General features: G+C 38.5%; 1 pseudogene; it reads right to left on the reverse strand.

The window, feature by feature from the left end:
• Positions 1–13,659: 13,659 nt before the first annotated feature.
• Positions 13,660–15,131, reverse strand: LOC148579214 (protein FAR1-RELATED SEQUENCE 5-like; annotated as a pseudogene).
• Positions 15,132–22,860: the final 7,729 nt, after the last annotated feature.

Below are 22,860 nucleotides of genomic sequence, written 5' to 3' on the forward strand. Positions count from 1 at the left end.
TTTGAGTCGTTGTTGGCGGTGGAGATAATAGAAGGGGCAGCTTGCGACGGCAGATGAAGGAGAAAAAGAGAACCAGGTGAAGGAAGGAGAAGAAGATAACCAAGAGTAGGAGGGAGCGACGGTAATAATAACACGATAATGGTCCAACTAATTTAAAAAATTAAACTAAATATATTCATTCAAGAAATTAATAAATAAATTCTTTATTTTTTAAGTAATTGCAAAAAAAGATTCCATTAAAATTAATATATTATTTTGGCCTTCTCTAAACCCTAAACTCTAAACCCTAAACCCTAAACCCTAAACCCTAAATCCTAAACCATAAACCCTAAACCATAAACCGTAAACCATAAATCCTAATCCATAAACCATAAATCATAAACCCTAAACCATAAACCCTAAACCCTAAACCTCGAACCCTAAACCATAGAACTATAAACCCTAAACCATAAATCATAAACCCTAACCCATAATCCATAAACCCTAAACCCTAAATCCTAAAGCCTAAACCCTAAACCCTAAACCATAAAACCTAAACCCTAACCCATGGACCATAAACCTTGAACCCTAAACCATAAATCCTAAACCCTAAACACTAAACCCTAACCGTAACCCTTAACCCTAAACCCTAAACCCTAAACCATAAACCATAAACCTTAAACCATAAACCGTAAACCTTAAACCCTAAACCCTAACCCATGGACCATAAACCTTGAACACTAACCCATAAACCATAAACCATAAACCATAAACACTAAACCCTAACCGTAACCCTAAACCCTAAACCCTAAACCATAAACCATAAACACTAAACCATAAGCCATAAACCCTAAACCCTCAACCCTAAACCCTAAACCTTGAACCATAAACCATAAACCATATACCCTAAACCATAAATCATAAACCCTAAACCATAATCCGTAAACCCTAAACCCTAAACCATAAACCCTACACCATAAACCATGAACCCTAAACCCTAGAACCATAAATCATAAACCCTAACCCATAATCCATAAACCTTGAATCCTAAACCATAAACCATAAACCCTAAACCCTAAACACTAAACCCTAAACCCTAAACACTAAACCCTAACCCTAACCCTTAACCCTAAACCATAATCCCTAAACCCTAAACCATAAACCATAAATCCTAAACCATAACCCATAAACCATAAATCATAAACCCTAAACCATAAGCCCTAAACACTAAACCCTCAACCCTAAACCCTAAACCTTGAACCATAAACCATAAACCATAAATCCTAAACCATAAATCATAAACCCTAAACCATAATCCATAAACCCTAAACCCTAAACCATAAGCCATAAACCCTAAACCATAAGACATAAACCATAAACCATAAACCATAAATCATAAACCATAAACCCTAACCCTTGAACCCTGAACCATAAACCATAAACCATAAACCATATATCCTAAACCCTAAACCTAAACCTAAACCCTAAACCATAAACCCTAAACCCCAAACCATAAACCTTGAACCCTAAACCCTAAAGCCTAAACCCTAAACCATAGAACACTAAACACTAAACCACAAACCCTAAACCCTAAACCCTAAACCATAAGCCCTAAACCCTAAACCCGAAACCATGGACCCTAAACCCTAAACCCTAAACCCCAAACCATAAACCTTGAACCCTAACCCCTAAACCCTAAACCCTAATCCATGGAACCCTAAACCCTAAACCATAAACCATAAACCCTAAACACTAAACCATAAACCTTAAACCCTAAACCCTAACCCATAAACCCTAAACCCTAAACGATGGACCCTAAACCCTAAACCATAAACCATAAACCCTGAACCATAAACCCTGAACCCTAAACACTAAACCCCAAACCATAAACCATAAACCCTAAACCATAAACCTATATATATATGTGTGTGTGTGTGTGTGTGTGTGTGTGTGTGTGTGTGTGTGTGTGTGTATTTTTTCTCATAAATTCACTTTTTTTTAAACTTTTAATAATTCATTAATTACTTTGTATTTACTGAATTTTTCAAATTTTTTACAAAAAATAAAATATCAAAATTATTAAATTACAAAATACGAATGTTAATTATTTTTCCTTTTTAATTTTTGAATATAATTTTACTTTACTTACGATAGCATATTTAACGCAAAAAAATAAAACATACCAAATAATAATATTTTAATTTCTGAATATAATTTAATTCTTTATTAACATAAAAAATTAAAATCTAAAAATAAAAAATAACGTTATTAACATGGACAATAATAACAATGCAATATTCAAAATTAAATAAATCAAACTTTAATTATTATTATTATTTTTAACGTCACAAATAAATACTCATTAAAAAATATAAAAATATAATTTTTTTTTATTAACATGAACTAAATAATATTAAAAATATAATTTTGTCTGCGCGTGTACTCCCAACTTTAACACGCGTCCATCAAAAATGTGTCCAACACATTTCATCACTTGCTGAAATTAAAAGGCTTCAGCTCCATAGCATTACCCTTAACATTTATCCCTCACGTTATTATAAGAGAGAGAGGAAACCACGCTACATTTCTTGAGGCCACCTGCCTACCTTCGTCCTGGCCAACTATTTTTTTTTATTATTGTTATTATTAATATTATTATTATTATTACCATTTTTTCATATTTTATTGTATTTAAGGGGCATTTACGTTTCTTGATGTGACGTGAGTGACCGCTCAAGACGACCCGCGGAACAAGATGGTCAGACCCATCATGATGCCTAACTCTACGCGATCGACGACTATACAATACAGCAAATGTGAGAAAGTGTATACTATACGGTTCCCTTAAATGCTTATTCGATTGTCCCTGTTGTGGATAGTCTGACTCACTGCATAAGAAGGGAAAAAAAGGGAAAAGAAAAGCAATTTCGAATATGGAAAATCAGTTTCTGGGTTCGTTGGCTGAGATGGGTGACCAGGTCTTTCCAGACGATCTTTTGATGGAGATTTTCACTCAAACAGACCCGAAGACGGCGGCGAGATGCAGAACCGCAAGCACAACCTGGCGTGTCCGACTGTCTTCCGACAGATTTAGGAGAGACAACACGCTCGCGAACATCGAGAAACACCGTAAGGTGTTGCTCCAGATTGGTGACCCGGAGACGTACGGTTCAAACGAATCTTTCTGTATTGTAGACTGTGTAGACGGAGGAAGAGTAGCCGCGCCAATGCCAGAACAACTGGGTCCCCGCGGATGGTGGACTGTTATCGGCTCCGATTGCGGTGTGATCTGCGTGCAGTATAGCACGACTGGTCCTGATTTGAGACTCCTGTTATGGAACCCGCTGCTGCGAGTCGCTCGGGAACTGGACGATCCGGCCGACAAACTACTTAAACAAGCCGTCTTCGGTTACGCATTTGGATACCGGGCGGGAACTGACAATTACTGCGTCGTCCATATGTCCAAGAAGCACGTCCTAGACAGGTTTTTGCACTGTAATATTTTCAATTTCGCAGATGGAAGCTGGAAACACGCGTACATAAACGATCAGCGTCTCACTCACCTCGACGAGGGATCAGCGTTCCACCTTGGTAAGGCCGTGTGGGTCAACTGGGGTGGACGTAGTTTGATGATTGCAACGCATGTGGTCGTGTTGGATGCAGAAACCTTTCTTCTGAGCAAGATAAGGATAAATTGTAGGTCAATTCAGCACGTGCAGGCGATGCGTGTGCTCGACGGCATCCCACACCTGGTCGGCTATGAACGATCCCCGTACGGAGGACTGTCGACCATATGGTGCAAGATTGACTTGGAATCGATGTGCATCGTCCCGTTCATCAAGCTAGGAGTTGCCGGTCAGTATGGCGTTCCATGGAATCCTGTGACCATCATGGGTGATCATATGATCACAGTACGCGAAAATAATCGCAAACGGGCTGGAGGCGTTAACGGTGCTGTTCTGACGAAAATTTCGTTGGATTAGATTAATTTTGTGAGCCGACACAGAGTCACCACATTCAAAGGTGAGTGGCCGAGAGACATGTCCCTTCAGCGCGTTATAATTGTGGGAGTGGGTTGTCTAGTTCCCTAAGGGAGCGGCCGATTGTGTGATTCGATCGAATATGCGGCAAGTAGGCTGTCACTCCATAAATCCGTCGCGAGTACATATGGACCAAGTGTAATCGTTGTTTGTATTCCGGGTATGTTTAAATTGTGCATTTCGAATGGATTGATGTGTATCGCAGTTTATTATACTTAGTAGAATGCATAGGGGAAACAAAAATTATCCAATTAGATTGAAAACACAATGCCAATGCAATCAAATCCACACTACAACTCAGGCTAAACAAATCGTTTGAAGTAATTATGTTCTCCAGACGTGAAAAAAAAACATAAAATAGGCTTAGCTAGCGACTTCGATCGGGAAAAAGAACCAACAAGACGATCATGGATATCAGCACGATGATCACAACTCCACGCCTCCTCGTCATCACGACACTCGCAAGCATGTTGTCTTCCATGGCCGTAGAGGCTGCAACGGCAGCCTCGAGCTCTGCCCTTGTTTCATGCACACTCTGTTGCAAACGACGCAGCTCGTCTAGGAGTTCTTGTCTTGTCTTCTTCAACTCTGTGTTCTCGCTTCTAATGCACTCGTTTGTTTCCAGCAACCTGCGAATGACATCGGAATAACGAGCCGGCGGCTCTGGATCGTACCACTGAAAGAACGAGCATTTCCTGCTGGTTCCGTACCCAGAACATCCATAAAACCTTCTGCCTGGATAGTCAGATCTCCAAGCGGTTCTGATTGGCGATGTCACGCCACAGTGACAGCGAGGCGTCGGTGCATCGACGGAGGACGAGCTTATGGAGGAGGATCTCTGCATTGTGTCTTCAATAGTTCACGGGGAGAGTGATAGAGTAGCTTTTGAAATAGCAGTTCGCAACGAGGGTTCATATTCACCTCTCTGGTAATGGCACCATGTCCTCGCATTCCAACGGTCTTGTTGTTGACTGACACCTGTGACGCCAACCTAGCAGGAAATGGTCGATTAAAGCCCCTAGCCACAGGGCGGAGGCATCTTCCCCCATGGAGTTGTTAGCTGACGATTTAAAGTTCAAACCATTAACATAAAAAATGTGGCCCGTTGTCTCCAATTGGTATAATCTTTTTCTACGAAAAATGGTATGAAAAAAAAAATAATTCATATGTATATATCTTGTACGATACGGTTGCATCCGGGTCTATAGGGAGATTGGGTTGGTCTGCGGGATGGATTCTTTCTACTGTTTTGAACCGTGTCGGACTGCTGGCCCATAGTAACGTCTTAAAAAAATAAAAAAGGCTTTCCATGGTCATTATTGCGGGAGTCTTCCCAATGCAATGGCCGTATGTTGACTGTAACTGGAATAAAACGAATTTATTGTCACCTAATCTCATTGGAAGACGATGTTACTTAATGAGGTGTTTCATATTTTTTTGTGTTTAAGGGGCATTTACGTTTTTTTAATGTGACGTGAGTGACAGACCCATCATGATGCACAGCCGCGCGCCAGAGCGCTACAATCTAGCAAGAGTGGGGAAGTGTATATTACACGCATCCCTTAATTGTTTACTCCATTTTGTTCTGGACGTTCTAAGTCACGGCATTTAAAAAAAAAAGCAGAGAAGGAAAGCAGTTGAGATTATGGCAACTCAGTTGGCGGAGTCATTGGGTGAGATGGGTGACCAGGTCTTTCCGGACGATATATTGATGGAGATATTCACCCGGACAGACCCAAAGACGGCGACGACATACAGAGCCGCAAGCACAACTTGGCGTGTCCGACTGTCGTCCGACAAGTTTAGGAGGGACAACACGATCGTAAACATCGGGAAACACCAGAAGGTGTTGCTCCAGATTGGTGACCAGGAGACGTACTGTTCAAGAGTATGTTTCTGTCTTGTGGACTGTCTAGACGGAAGAAGAGTACCCGCCCCAATGCCAGAACAGCTGGGTCATCGCGGATGGTGGAGTGTCATCGGCTCCGATTGCGGCATGATCTGTGTCCGGTATAGCCGGGCTGGTTTTGATACGGGACTGATGGTATAGAACCCACTGATGCGAGTTGCTCGGCAACTGGACGATCCGGCGGACACCCTATGGAAACAGGCCGTTATCGGATATGCATTTGGTTATCGGGCGGGGGCTGAAAAATTACTACGTCGTCCATATTTCAAAGAGGCATCTCAGAAACAGGTTTTTGCACTGCAATGTTTTCAATTCCGCAGATGGATTCTGGAAACACGAGTACATTAACGATTTACGTCTCAGTCATCTCGGTGCGAGCTCAGTCTTCCACCTTGGTAAGGCTTTGTGGGTCAACTGGGGTGGACGTGATGCCACGGTTGCAACACATGTGGTCGTGTTGGATGCAGTCACCTTTCGTCTGAGCAAGATAAGGATAAACCGTAGCTCAATTCAGCACGTGCAGGCGATGCGTGTGCTCCACGGCATCCCACACCTGGTCGGCTATGAACGATCCCCGCATGTAGGACTGTCGACCATATGGTGCAAGATTGACTTGGAATCGATGTGCGTCGTCCCGTACATCAAGCTAGGAGTTGTCGGTCAGTATGGCGTTCCATGGAATCCTGTGACGATCATGGGTGAACGTATGATCACAGTACAAGAAGATATTCATAGACGGGCAGCAACAGGTGCTAACGGTACCTCTGTGACGGAGATTTCGTTGGATCGGATTGATTTTGTTAGCCGACACAGAGTCACGGCATTCAAAGGGGAGTGGCCGAGTAACATTTTCCTTCAACGTTCTTTAATTGTGGGGGTGGGCTCGCTAGTTCCATGAAGGAGCGGCCGCTTGTGTGAGACGATCACGTATATGTGAACTTTATTTTTTTAATATTAGGTCTGTATTGGTATAATCCATCAAAGTTCCAAGAAATTGTATTTAACATCTTTGTAACAATATATTCCAAAAAAAAAAATTCAGCCTTAACATTATTATAAGTTATTGATTCTTATCATTTTGGATTATTAACTTTAACGCCTCGTTATTAATTTATTATGTAGAATACATAATAAGAAGAAAATAGATCGGTTATAAACCAGAATAAAAATTTATGGGAGCATTTCCCTTTAATAAAGTTAAAAATTATTTTTACATACTAAACGGCGGTGACGTTTTGTGTCTCTTAAAAAGTATAAAAAAAATCAGCCCCTTAGCCTTACACTTCCCGTAATAATAACAATGTTAAATGTTCTCATTAGAATTTTTGTCATTTTGCATATTAAGTTTTTATCCTTCACATGCCACACACTTTATAGTTTTTAATATCGTATCGCTGTGTGCAGACGCTACTGATCTCATGCAATGGCAGGTCACCTCATGCTATGTTAGGAAGCACTTTGCAAAGGCTTGAACATTGGACGGCACCCGAGGTTGCCTAACCGGTGCAATTTTAAACACATGTGATGCATCCTGCCTCGATGGAGCTGACCGTCTTCATACTCCAAGAAAGGTGTTTGCAGACCCAACTTTTTGACCGGGCAACAGCTAGCCGATTCCATCTTCTTCACAAATCAAGCCATCGCCAAAACACTACCATCCCCACCCACAACCAACGCGGACCAACCCATCGGACGCCGACGACCAATACTGCAACTAACAATGGCCGAACATGGGACACCCGCTGCATCCAACAACGTGAACGACGACACGGCCTAGGTACGATTGTGGTGCATTGGCTGGTTTTGACATTTTATTTTTTTTTTTAAGTTATGCTTATGCTGCTCCCGATTCTACTGAGTTAGTTGTATACCACAACGTACTAACAAGCGCCCAATGCCAGGAGGACCAGAGAACACCGAACCCAGACGACAACACTTCAAACGGCGTGTTGCTGGAAATAATGAGAGAGGTGCTCGAGAACACAAAGGTTGGTAACACCCGTCTCAATTTCCGCTCTAACTGTTTCGGTAACTCCAACCATCTGACAGATCTGTTACGATTTTCCATTGAAGAACACGCAACGCCGAATGGACAGGGTCGAAGCGGAAATGGTGACGATTCGGTTGTTGGTGGGCGGTCTCAGAGAGCCTATCACCGAGGCGCAAAAGGGACCTGCGAATAAAGTCAACGCAACGTCCGATGGAAACCGGATTAAGAAACAAAGAATACCGGTCGCCAACAGGGAATACATGAACAACCCGATGTCACGCGCCTCTATTCCCAACCGTAGACAGTTGATGCTTCCAGGAGCGATGAGGAAGAGACTGCATCAGTCGTCGACAAAAAGCAGCGGCAAAGACATCAACATGTCTGTTTACGATGACGACGAGGATCAGAAACGGGCCATGTACCCAAAGATGTGCAGGTCAAACACGCACGGCGTCGAACATGGGGCTAAGGGTGGCAAGGCCACATTCTTCTTCACTCGATTAAAGGAGAAGGTATACGGGGGTAACCGAGGGACTATATCGCCCCAACGAAGCAACAATGCCGACAACCCGACAGGGCGCAATGGACTGCAGCCAACGCAAAACAGAAAAGGCAGTTTTTTCTTTAACACGATGATGTCATCCGACGAGAGCTCATCGAAGCCGGAAAGCAGCCATGGACGGACAGCCGACACCTATAAGCAGATTCCGCGACGACCCCCGTCAAACCTGACCAAGAAGGGAACAAACACCACCAACGCATGGCCCATCTCTCAGCACGAGATGGACATCTGTAAGTACGTCTACGACCATCATGCCGACCCCACATAAGTATTCGATCTGAACATCAACGACTGAATCTGCCGTGTGCCCTCATTAGTGCCGGACGGCCGCAGTTAAATTGGGCTGGCGTGTGTAACATCTTCGATTTGTTGACGGCAAGGAGATCGTTGTACGCTTCGGGTCGCAGCATGCAACTCTTTCTGACATGGGATGCCTGTTAGACGGACGGCAACCAACCCCGAAGGCACGTGGCAATCCATCGTATCCTCTTCGAATTAATGGAAGTTTTTCCGCTGACCCGGATTTATTATTTTCATGCGAAGTCTGATTTTTTTGTGTTGGGTATGATTTGCAGATAATGGAGTTGATCACGATCATGGTTGCATCGGAGGGAGAAACCGATGGAGATCACCCTCGAGCGGTGTGGTGCTTGCATCCGAATTTTGCGGTACGCCCAAATCCTAATTCGGTAGTTTATTTGAGTGCATACCTATGAATTAACGTTCTCTGTTTTAACACGAACCATGTACCGTTGACATGCACGGTGACTTGTTTCAACTTCTGAATACTCCCTGAGTAACCAGGTCGATGTAATGGAGGGCGTCCACCCTGAAATCTTGGCACAGCGATACGGCAATGACCACATGCACCCGACGGAAGACCTGCGCCTTGTAAGCTACCGACCGATAAGATTATTATACGCAAGTTCTGAACCTGGGTGGACTGAATTATGACTCTCTTATCGTATTCAGCTTTTTCCATCAATCGCAGGTCTATATGCCAGTACTGGAAGAAGATTGTGAGAAGCACTGGTTCTTGGCTGTGGTTGACCTGTCGGAGAGGCAGGTCTTCCAATTTGACACGAATGCAACTAAAGAATCAAAGGCAAGGAGGAGACGTGTCATACAATGCATGGTAAGCGACGCACATAGGTTAATTCAGCGTCCTATCCAAATACGCTAATCTTTATTATCTTGGCGAATCTGTGCCAGCTGACTGCGCTGGATGGAATCGTTGCAACTGACGGGTATAAAAACTCACACTCTAAGAGTGCTCCCGAGTTTGCCATTTTGGACATCATGGCCGCACCGGGAGTGCCAAAGAACAGCAGCAGTACAGACTCTGGTATTTGGGTCATACAGTGGATGGCAATGGGACAGAGGTTCACCCACGCGGTGCTGCCAATTGTAAGTTAATGCTTGCCTACAAGTAGAATGCAATTGCACTGTGTGTCTCTAATAAATGTCGCATTGACCATTGCAGCTGGATGAAGAGAAGATCAGGATCAAAATAGCAATTGCACTGCTAACGGGAAGATGCAACGAGGAAAGTGGTCCATTGCTTGCGAAGGCGGCGGGAGCGGCCAAGACGGGGGAACCGTGTCTAAGAGACGTGTGAAGGGGCCAAATACAACGTTTTTTTTTTCCTTCCACTGCAATTTTTTTGGTTGTTGGATGCATTGATACCGGTTATGTTATGTGACATTGTTGGGTCTCCTCACTGGACGGACAGTCTTCGTGGGCTGATTATATCATGGGCCATATATCCTATTACTGTTATTGTATCTTTATGTTGGGCCCCTTTATGTTATATCATGTTATTTTCCAGCATACATCTTCGTTGAGGATGATCGGCCGTGTCATCGCCACCATGCATCAAGTTTTCCGAGTCTTCCGAGCTTCGGTCGAAGGTGGAGTTGACATCGGCGGAGCGAGGAGTTTTGCCTTGGATGAAGAGGAGAGTAGCTTCGAATAGGGTCGGACATTAGGGGTTGGGTCGCTATGCGAGTTCGGTTTCTGGGTTTTGGGTCGAGTCAGTTTCTCTGGCCCAACACCTAGTAAAAAAAAGTTATTTTCCAGCATGACAAAAAAAAGTTATGTTACAGGAAAAAATATTTAAAAACTGTTAAGATACCAAAAAAATAAAGTAATTATGAACAACTTACCTGCTTCCATCGCCTACATCAATCCGTCCATCCATCGCCAATGCAAGGCTGCCAATACGAAGTGACTATTCACTGACCCACGCAATGGAATGAATGATTGAATGATAACATTTAATTAAGGCTATGTTTAAATCTTGAACTCATTCGGTGGGTAGCACTTTTTTTGAAATCCGGTTATTGCCCTTGGTAATTGCACCAACGTTAATGCCCCATTAATACCCAGTCTAATCAGGTTTAATAGTTATTTATTAAAAAAAAACTTAAAAAGGCGGGAGTTGTTTCGCCTATTTAACGCGCGTACGTTTCTCATTTACCAAAAAAAATAAAAAAAGCAAACTTTTCGAAGAAGGGAACCCATTGTTGGAGACTCAAAAACTCCCGGCAGTAAAGAACCGGAAACCATCAAAGAAATCACAAGCGAGGTATCACAATGCCGACGCTCGCTGATTTCCGCTTCTTCAGATTCATAATCCCCAACACGAAGAATCAATTTGTAAGTTTTCAGTTGTTTTTTTCTACTACCCTATCCCCAGGCCCCGCATGCAAGCCCACATCAATATCGATTTCTTACTCGTGCAGAGAATGCCGGCGCCCTTCTCCAACACTGTCCGGAAGAACATGAGCAACCCCGTCGAGGTAAGCACCACAAATGGTCAGTCGTGGAGCATCTCCTGGGTTGTCGAGGAGGAGCATCCGCATCGAATCGTCTTTACCGGAGGGTGGCGAGCTTTTTACGAACATTACCGTCTTCGAATCAGAAACACAATGCTATTTTCGTATCACCAACCAAAGTTTTTATACGTGGCCATCCATGACGCAAGATACTGCGAGATCAACTATGGAAGGTAACAAGATTATTCTAGCGGGTTTTCTGTATGCACTCGGCTAAGGCGTTTGTTTTATGCCCTTTTACGTTGTACCAGAAACTTGCGTAACGGAAGTCTTCCAGCAATCCCCGCACATGGCAACTATACAGTCCAGTTCTTCGCGATAATCCCGGTGAACGACCCTGATACACTGGTATAGACGCCAATTTCAATTCCTTTACTACCTGCAATCATCAATCCATCCATGTGTGACACATTGTGAACCTTTTTTTTTCCACCATCCGCTACAGATGCTCCCGCTACGGTTCTCGCGGGATTATGGCCGGTCCCTACCGCGACCCCTGACCCTAACCACGCCTACAGGACATCATCATCGCGTGGGCTGGAATATGGAACCTAATGGAAGGATCGTGCTTCATGGAGGATGGGACGCTGTCCGGGAACACTACGGCCTAAGGGATCAGTGGCTGGTGCTGTTCCATTATCACGAAGCTCAAAACACCATGTATGTCATGTTCTTCAACGGTCATACAATGGAAATCAATTACTTGGCCCATGCCGAGCCGGGGACGGACTCCACTTGTATAAGCTACCCGACGGCCCCCAAGTCAAGGCACATAGCCGATAGGTTCAGATCGACCAATCCCTTCTTTGTTAATCCAATCGTGCATAGACTGCCAACCCGTTTTCTCGTAAGTCTCTCGACAGTTATTTTTAAAGGCAACTATTTCCGGTACTATTGTTCTATTCAAATATTTCGTTGCTCTCACCCTAAAAAATATGTCCTCGCTTCCAGCCGAATGTCCCCCCTCTGCCGGGAGTATACGAGGATAGCCCAATTTCGATTACCAACGAGAGGGGTGCGTGGACCGTTCAGTATACGCACTATGTCGGGAGGACGAACGAATGTTTTGGAATGGGCTGGTGTGCCTTAGCAACAGCATGTCAACTAAGACACGGCCATGTGTGTGTCTTCGAGCGGCTGGCGCCGCAGGACTACCGGCTGCATATATATTGAGAACTCCTGTATCCTAAACCCCCCAGCCGCCGCCCCCCAACCCAATCAAAGTAACTCGATCGGTCCATGGTGTTTTCTTGCCTCAGTTTGTCAAATACAATGATGCAACCTGCATGTCCATACATCTGTATCTTTAATCTACATTATATTTCCAGGCATACAATTCTACCTTGCCCTCATTAACTTATGCTTTAGATGATAAATACGATAATCGTTTCTGTTGTTAATGTGCGTGTAGCATTGCAAATAGACTGATATCCCAATATTAGAAATGTATGTCAATTAGTGCCTGTGAAGTTTGAATGTAATTTTATGATGTGAAGCTTGAATGTAATTCGATTCACTTCACCTACGTTTTGTATGTTTGAATTTTGAAAGTTCACACTGATTTGTTAATACCCTAAAAATGAGAATTAGTAGTGGTTGTTTATTGATTCAGATTTGTTGCCGTGCTTCATTTAGTATTGATTCAGATTTTTTGCCGTGCTTCATTTAGTGCATTTTATTCAACAGGTCCGGTGTTTTAAGCGTGTGTTTTAAATTACATCCAGAAGCCATGTTCCCTTACAAAGAATTTCAAAACCGCGATGGAACCACATGCATTTTCCAACTAGCACACAAGGTAGTACGAGACATAACCAGTTCCGAATGTCTGCTGCAAAGAGGCGGACGAAGGGAGTTTTTTTAGGAGACATCCATCTGAATATCCACTGAACGTTACAACCAAAATATCCACATAAACGTTACATACAAAATATCCACTTATCATACATACAAAATATCAACTACACATAGAATCACTATAAAGATGCCCCTAACTAACATGTCCGGTTCAACAAAAGGGTCGACAAAGAGCGATTAATAATACATCAGGTTTGACAGTGGATTTGCAGCTATTCGCATGACACAACTTCACACCTCCACTTCTTCAATCCCGATTAAAATCTGTTCTATCTAGAGCACAGCCACATACCAACGAAAGCCAACATAGCAAAAACTTGTTTTAACGTCAACGACATATAGACGGTTCTGTACCCAGATGAAATACAGATAATATTCTGTGTACGGCTACAGCCTACCGGAGAATGTAAAAGGATTCGACCAACCTACCGTTGCAACACACCATCGTGACTCAACACACCATCGTGACGACTGTAGGCCTCCTTTGCTCAATCGGCAAGAGACATGACAGGCCCGGACGTGTTGGTCCCAGCGAAGTCGCTGTTAGCAAACCCAGCCTGCGTGTCACTATCGGAGCATTGGAACGAAGGAATCTCGGCTGTCGCATACAGATCGCCGGATAGGTTATCATATAGCTGACACCAATGTGAAAAACAAATGATTAGAACCATTTAACAGGGCAAAAAACTTAACTAGATCATCTATAAAGCGACTAACCCACCATGTCAGTGTCCATCGAATCCATGTCATCTGCAACTGCGCTGGATGACTCCATTGTGCGGCGGCCCGGACACGTCGTCCTGTTGTGTCCCACCTCCCGGCACAAACGACATCGCTGGGTTTTCTTTCCACCATGAGCACCGTTACCCTTTGTATTGCACCTGGGTGGATTCCGCGCCGGGCCCCTGCCACCCTCAGTAGGTGGCCCCTCGGGTGGAAAACTGGTGTCCCCTACATCTTCGTTCTCGAAGTGCTTCAGCACCAGCATGGCAGTGTCTCTTGCAAACTAGAACTTTTCAGTGCTGTGACATGCAATCTTGCACACTTTCCGGTACCAATCCATCAGGCACCAGTGTTGCGTCAGTTGCACAGAATCCCAAATCACGCCCATCGACTGCACCGCCACAAGTTTTGCATCCTTGGTCCATCTCGGCAATATCAGAGACCTCGGGATCTCATGAACATTGTTAAGAACAAGCACCGCAATTATATGTTCGTAGGGGACCCCGAAACATTCCATTCTCATGCACGTGCATCGGACCTCCCTCGTATCAGACGTTGCAACAACACGCCAATCCTTCCCCGGAGTGCCGTATCGAGAGACGGTGTGGATAAAATAGGAACCGTTGTCTTCAGAGTCAACCACCCTCATTACACAGGCCCTGTTAAGAATGGGAACAAACAAATAGAATATTGCACGAGTGTAGTTCTCGGCTGCACTCCGCTCCAGCTGTTTCAGGTTGGTGGTCATAACAGGGTCACCCTTTGCACACTCGAAATCAGCCTCCACCTCCTTTGCACGCACAAACATCAAGCATCGCTGGAAATGACGTAAAAACTCAGTGTAGCTGTATCGAGACTTAACATACCGTGATATCACAGCGTGCAAGCCCTCGCACCTTGACGTTGTTCGAAATCCGGCAAAGAACTTTCCCCGTATGTGTGTTGTGGCCCAACTGTGCCTTCTCTCGTACATGTCCTGTACCCATCTTTTATCGGCGACGCCAAATTTCTCAACCATCTCAAACCACTTTCTCTCGAATGTTCGGACCTCGTAGTCGCCAAGCATGCAATCCCTAAACATCCTGGTGAATTTGGGCTTTCCGATGTTGCTCGTGGCGTTTCGGAGTAGATGCCAAGCGCAGAGTCGATGGTGAGCCTCCGGAAAAACTTGCTCGATCGCAGACTTCATTTGCCTGTCACCGTCGGTTATTATGGACACGGGAGCCTTCCCTTTCATTGAAGTTTGCAACTGTTGAAACAGCCAGACATAGGTCTCTTCTTTCTCGTCTGCCACCAGTGCGGTGGCAAAGACAACCGTTTGGCTGTGGTGATTCACACCGGAGAATACTACAAGAGGTGAAAGGTAAACGTTTTTCTTGTACGTTACATCAAATGCAACCACGTATCCAAACACCTGGTAATCAATTTGGCTGGTGCCGTCACACCAAAACAAATGTTGCAACACGCCCTCACCGTCAACAACTTCCTTGTAGTACAGTGCTGGATCATTTGTCTTGCACTCTCGGAGATACCTTAGGCATGATTCCGCATCTAGGCCACCCTCCCTTCGTTGCTTCGCATTTACATTGTGCATGTCCCTTGTTGTGTACGGGACATTATGATACCCGCCGGCTAGGCTCACCATAAAACCGTAGATTCGGGAGACGCCAATGCCCCCTTTGCGCATGTCGTTCATCTGCTCGATGTCCGCTTCGCTCATCCTCCGATGGCCTGGAAGCATGGAAGAAAATCGCAACTCAAGAACGTGGTGGTTATGCACGTCTGAAAAGTACGCAACGAGCCAACGTCCTGATTCATCGTCCATGCGGAGTAGCATCCTTGCAGGGCATCCACAACGTGTCTCGGCCCTCGGCCTCTTTTTCCGGTTAGGCATCGAGTAGAACTTCGGGGATCGGTACCCTTGTCGGTGGCACACGAACTCCTGCCGTATCCTTACTTCGCCGCGTTTTTCGCTTCTGGAACGTCTCGCCCCGAAGCCATGGTGCTTTGCATATTGCTGGTAGAACTCAAATGCAATGTCAACGTCTGCGAAATTAAACCGGAAAATATCCTCCTTGCTCAAGTTCAAAAAATCAATCCAACCTATCGACTCCACGGAATCAACAGTGTAAAACTCGTCTTCCGCATAATTGTCAGACATTCCTCCGGCGCCGTCCAAACTGTCTTCCAATTCAACCGCATCCCCATTGTCGACATCGGCCTCTGCATGATGGTCGTGTTCTGTTTCATCTTCCTGAAAGTCGTACTTGTCCGACTCCATCCGTGCAGAGCCTTCGCCCTCAAACGATCCAACTCCGTGCTCTGCTCCGTCAGACATTTCTGGTTCATCGGCGACGTGCACGCCCCCAGTGGTATCTTCATCCCCGGCAACCCTGTGCCAAACAGCAACAATGCGGTGATTTAGCGAAACACACAAAATTGGGGGATGTCCTCCAAAGAAAATTGCAGTCCTATGACGAAGAAAAAGGGGGATATTTGTAAATCAAGTGAAGGGTGATAATACAACGGGTACCTTCTTTCCATTGATGGAGACTACGAAGCCATCAACTGCCGAAGAGAACCGACAATGCAGATCAGGCTTCGTCGTCGTCAGAGGTGAGGCTGTTCGTGGGCTTGGATCCACCTGAACAGACTCGTTAACACTAAGTGGGGGGGGGGAGAAGAAGTTATCTGAGTGGGGAGGCTTCAGTCGTTCTCGGTGGTGGAGATAGAAAGGGATGGTGCGATTGCGACGGAGGGGAAGAGGAGGAAGAGGACGCGATTGCGACGGAGGGGAAGGGGAGTAAGAGGACGTTATTGCGATGGAGGGAAAAGGGAGGAAGAGGGTGCGATTGCGACGGAGGGGAAGGGGAGGAAGAAGTACGATTGCGACGGAGGACAAGGGGAGGAATAGGGCGGCAGTAATAGTTGATAACCAAATATTGAGTGTCCAGCTAATTCTAACAATTAAGTTAATTGTATGCATTTTAAATATCGTAAAAAGGACCCCTATTTTATATGAAATTGCAGAAAGAACCCATAAAAAGCATTAGATTTCATTTTGGCGCTCCCTGGCTGACCGGTGCGCCAAACACCAAAATAGCGTTTTGGTGCGCTAACTGAGCCCGCATACCGAATCCGTGCCCCCGATTTATATACAGACGACAGGTGGCTTGCATGAGTACTCTCCAACTTTGGCTCTTTTCTTAACCTTTGTTAATCTCTAGGGGACGTGATTTGATACTCCAAAATTGTTTGGAGTTTTAGTGCTCCTTAATTAAGAAGAGAGAAAAAAATCATTATTTAATTACTAAAAAAAAAAAGAATCAGTATTAAATTTTATTTGGGTAAAATTTTTTGTTTTAATTTAAATTTATTTTATTTTTAGATTGATATTAAATTATTATAAAATTATGATAAAAATAAAAATTTTAAAAAATTAGAAGGACACAATACTCTTATTATTCTAATTTTTTTTATTTAAACAAATATATTTGTATTATTTTAAATTAATATGAATAAATTTATTTAAAATTTTTAAATTTTAAATAAATATATTCATCTTATTTTAAATAAATATTTTTGTATTATTTTTTTCAAGCGGTTAAACATGATTTTTAAATATTTCAACAAAAGAGATAGATATATGTAATTTTTCAAATTAATAATATTAGAGTGTATATATAAGTACATAATATCTGAAAAGATTAATAAATCTTACCTAAAAAATATAGTTAGAGATATTTTTTGCTTAAGATAATAAAAATAATACGAATAGAAAATGACGAATAGAAAATAATTAGTGTGTTGGCAATGTTTTTATTAAATTATTAATTTATAAAAATAATTTTTAAGCAACGTTTTTTTTTAATTAGTGTTTTATTAAGAAACGTATCCTATTAATATTTTATGATGTTTATTTAAAAGTATAATTTTATGTTAGTATTAATTTTTTAAATATTAATTTTTAAAAAAAATATAATTTATTGACATTAATTGTTTGATGATGTTATCAATATATAATAAAAGTTCTATTAATAGAATACTTGTTAGAAAATTGTGTCAACACACATTACAATATTGTACGTTGGTGCAATATTTTAAGAAATTTCATTAATGAAGTTTTTAATGTATATTGATAAAATCATTAATTAATTAATATTTTTTTCGTAAAACTACAAATACATTAATTATAACTTTTAAAATATATTTTTAATAAAATGGCAATTATGATTATTACAGAGTTTTTTATTTTGATGATTTACTATTGAAAATTTAATATATTTTATTGGTATATAAGTTATTAAAATTATTAAATTCGTTTATAAATTCTAATTAATTAATAATTTTTATTTTTATTTATTTTAATTATTTATTTGATATTATAATTTATCTCGTAAAATTTGGAATTTTTTAAATAAATAATTTAATTATTTTAATTATCAAAATAAATAATTTGTAGCGTACTTACCAATTTATACTACGTTTATTTATTTCGTTTACATATGTGTATTTTTTCAATTTTCATATATTTTGTTTACATATAAAAAATTATCTCGTTTATAGTATAAAACGAAATATATGTATTTATAAATAATTAAAGAGAAGTGCTAAGGGACGAGCAGAATTTGTGATGTGTAGCCATCAATTAATCATCATCAATATTTTTAAAGGTCACACTATGGTAAAGATGTAAGGTACAGAGATTCTCTCTGAAATTTTTATCTATGGACACGTGTTTTTACTCTCTCTCTCTTATAGCAATCAGCTTGTAACCATAGCTGTACAAAGGCTGGCTTGGCTAAAAGCACATTTGAGCTGAGTGATCATATATAAAAATTTGATAACCTTATTTATTTTTTATTCGAGAGTTTTAACAGTTTTGTTTAAGATTTTTTTTTTTGCCTAATAACAATTTTATAGTAATATAAATTTCTAATGGAGGTTTATCAAAATAAATATTTTTAACAAAGACTACACGTTTTTTTAAATATATTAGTGTATATTTTTGTATATTGTATGAGATAATTAATAAAAATATATAAATTTTTTTATTAAAAAAGATTAAATAAAAAATATATATAATAAGTATTATTATAAATATTTTACAAAAGTATAATTAAAATTAAAGTTTAATTATTTTTAATATTAAAAATAATTAGTATTTATTTTAACTGATTTGAATTGATTGAGTGATCATCTCACTTGTCTACCTAATTAAGTATTAGAGTTTCGAATCCCACATTGTGTATGTAACAACTCATTGGCTAACGGCAGACCCTTAATAAATAAAATTTAAATCTGTGGATGATTAGTTCTCGACCTGCTGCCGAGTTGGAAAATACAGTGAAAGAAAATAGTATTTATCTTAAAAGTAGAACAATTCTAATTGATGATAGCAATACTTATGGAGATTTGTCTTTGTTAAAATTTAACTGTGACAGTTTTATTTATTGGTATCATATTTATTCAGGAAGTCAAACAATATGATCAACGTTATTACCGGTTAAAATTTTATATTTTATTACATCATTTTCAAACTTCTAAACTTATAAACTTATGTCATTACAAAAGCTATTAGATTGATTAATATTTTTTGGCAATATTACCAAAACAACGTAGTTGAGTATATTAATTTGTGTAAAAAGAAACTATAATAACTTTTGTTATTCAATATATAATTTATTCTATTGAAAAATGAATTATTATTCTTAGATTGGAATATATTTTTTTCTCTATTTTTATATCATTTTATTTGATAATAATTGCCATTAAAAAAATGAATAACTACACTATTTAATAATATAATGTACAAAATAATTTTTTATTTTAAAATTAATTATAGTTAGTGAAAAAAATTCTAAATATTTTCTTACACGAATATTAAAATGTATGAACTGTCGTGATGTCACTAACATAAATACAAATCATACAATATAAATAAATGTATAAAAGTAGAAATAAAATCTTCAAACTCAATTAATATAACAATAAATAAAAATTGTTATTTATCTACTAAATGTGGTAGTAAATACTGGACAAAATAAAATTATATTTTTATAAATATATTTACAGATAACTAAAAAATTAAAAACAAACACACTAAACAATATAGAGCATGAATGATAAAATATAACCTAAAAAAATTACTTAAATTCAAAAAGAACATGGATGTAATGAATTATAATAAATTTATATATGAGGAGTGAAAATAAAATTAAAAAATTAAAAATAAAATAAAGAGAACAATTAAAAGAAGTAAAAATTAAATAAATTCAAAAAAAATGTATCTTAAACACAAGAGAGAGAAAGAAAGAGAGAAAGGAGAAAGAATGAGTAAAAAATATATTATGATTTCGTATAAATAGATGACATTGAAAAAAATAAACTAATTAAATTAATTCATATATTTCGTTATCATATTTATTATTTACTAAAATAATTTGATATTTATTCCAATCAAATCAAATAATTAATATAATTAACTAAATTAATTAATTAATATAATTAATTGTAAGATTTGAATGTCTAATCAAATTAATTAATTGATATTATTAATTAGTTATAATTGATTTACTTTACAGAATTAAAAGAAATAAATCGAAAACACTCTCAGAAACATGCCAGGTCAGCTCCATCATTAAGTGTAAAAATCCAATTTTTATATAATAAAATAGATAAAATAGATTTTCATAAATAAATATCTACATATATAATTAGTTAACAGTACCATAAATTCCTAAAAATAACTAGCAATAATTACAATTCTAAATTAAACCTTAAATAATGACTTTTTTTATTAGCAATGGATTGGATAATAATAGAGTAGAATTTAGATTATATCCTAATTCTATCCACGTGTTTAAATTATTTTTAAAATTTAATTCTATTAGATTTGCGAGCTAAGAATCTTTGAATTTTAATTGTACTTATATCTTAAAGTTCTCTATCTAACTCTATATGCAATAAATTATTTTTTTAATCAAACATAATATTTAATTGTTTCTTAATTCATAAACACACTAATTTAGTATCTTATTTTTGTGTATATTATTATATCGAATATAAATAAAATAAATTTAGAGTCAATGCATCAAATATTAGTATATCAGTACAAACAAATGTTAGTACACTAAAAAAAATAATGTAGTGCTCTGTAAATTTAACTTGCTGTTAAAAGTAAACAAAAATGCTCATTAACTTGATCGTTAAAAATCGGTCATACATTATAACTCGGCCAAAAATGTTATAGATTGGTTATCAATAATGATCATTAAAGCAGATATCAAAATGGCCAAATGCGTTATTACTTTCCGTTAATGGCAAAATTACTCGGAGATTTAACGAGATGAACGCAGATTGGATCAGATCGGATATGACCAAAATTTCGATTCGATCTGCACTAAAATCATCGGATCCAATATCCGCAGTTTTTAAGTTTGGATTCGATCTGCTCTGTACATTTGCGGATTGGGTCAGATCGGATATATTTGCAAAACACAAAAATATTTTTAAAAATTTATTTTTATTGGAAAGCCTATTATTCACTTATTGACTTGAACATTGGAGTGCTTTTTACAGATATCCACTCCCTTATTATTTTATTATTGACGTATAATTCATCTCAACGAAAAGTTTGCAGAAACTTATCGACAAACGAACTATATAACCACCAACCTCCACAAAAATAATAATAATTATAACCCTAAACTTAAACCCAAATCTTATACTCTTAAATCTTAAACAATATAAGTTAAAGCTTACCCCTTAATATGCAATAGCTTTTTTCTGTTTATCAAAAAGCAAAAAAAAAAAAATTACATTTTCAAAAAACCAAGATGACCCTCATTTTTTGTTTAATGAAATTAAGTTCTTAGATAAAAAAAAAAATTAGTAAAAGTTGTTTTTAGTATAATTATTAAATTCAGTTTGATTTTGTTAGTCGAATTGGTAAATCCAGACTTAGTTTATTGAATTAAAAATTTGGTCATCAATTCATATTGGGTCGTTAAAAATAATAACATCTTCTATTGCAACTTAATCTTTCAACAACAACAACAACATTAATATTTGAATAAAAAAATCTTTCAAATTTGGAATCATTTTTATGTTATCTATAGGTTAGTTTGATTAGTATTTAACTATCATTGAGACTCTAATACTTTTGCACATTCAATTAGCATTAAATAAGTGTTTTAACTTAAAGAACTCTAATTTTATATCAACTTGACAATGAACATATAATATTTTTGTCAAATTAAATACATGAAGTGTTGCTTATAAAATAATTGAAAATTAAATTTCTATAGAAAAAATAATAAACGAAATAGAGAATATAATTAGCATAAGAAAAATAAAAAAGGAAGATATCTTGAAACATGCATTTAATTATAATAACAATGTCTAACATTTATTCATAAAACTCAAAATTTAAGAGATAAATTTCACTTTATTCTATCTCTATTTTTAGATAAATTAAAAAAAAATTGTAGACACTAAAAAATCCACCTAATAACAATGAATTTATGTGCCGAAAAAAGAAAAAAAAAACAACAAATGAAAGCTAGAAAAAAATAAAACACCGAAATAGTTTTAATAATTATAAACAATCATATTAAATGTATATTAAAATCATCTGTTAAAATTAGTTATTAATATAATATATTAAAAATAAATTAAATAATATATATATATATATAAATATATAATAACTAATTTTAGTTTACAAATAATATTTATTGTTTATTAATCCAAATTCCACGCACTAATTGGATTAGAATTTAGATTTGTTTTGGTAATTAAATAATAATAATAATAATAATAATAATAATAATAATAATAATAATAATAATAATAATACCCAAAGAAAAAAAGTTAAGCATAATAATAGTCAGTGTAACTGATGAGTGATGAATATGATTTGGCTAAGAGATCAGCCAATTAAGCAAGTTATTGAAGAGTTAATG

This window comes from Arachis ipaensis, chromosome B10 (genome assembly GCF_059453495.1).
Source record: "Arachis ipaensis isolate K30076 ecotype BB chromosome B10, ASM5945349v1, whole genome shotgun sequence".
NCBI lineage: Eukaryota > Viridiplantae > Streptophyta > Magnoliopsida > Fabales > Fabaceae > Arachis > Arachis ipaensis.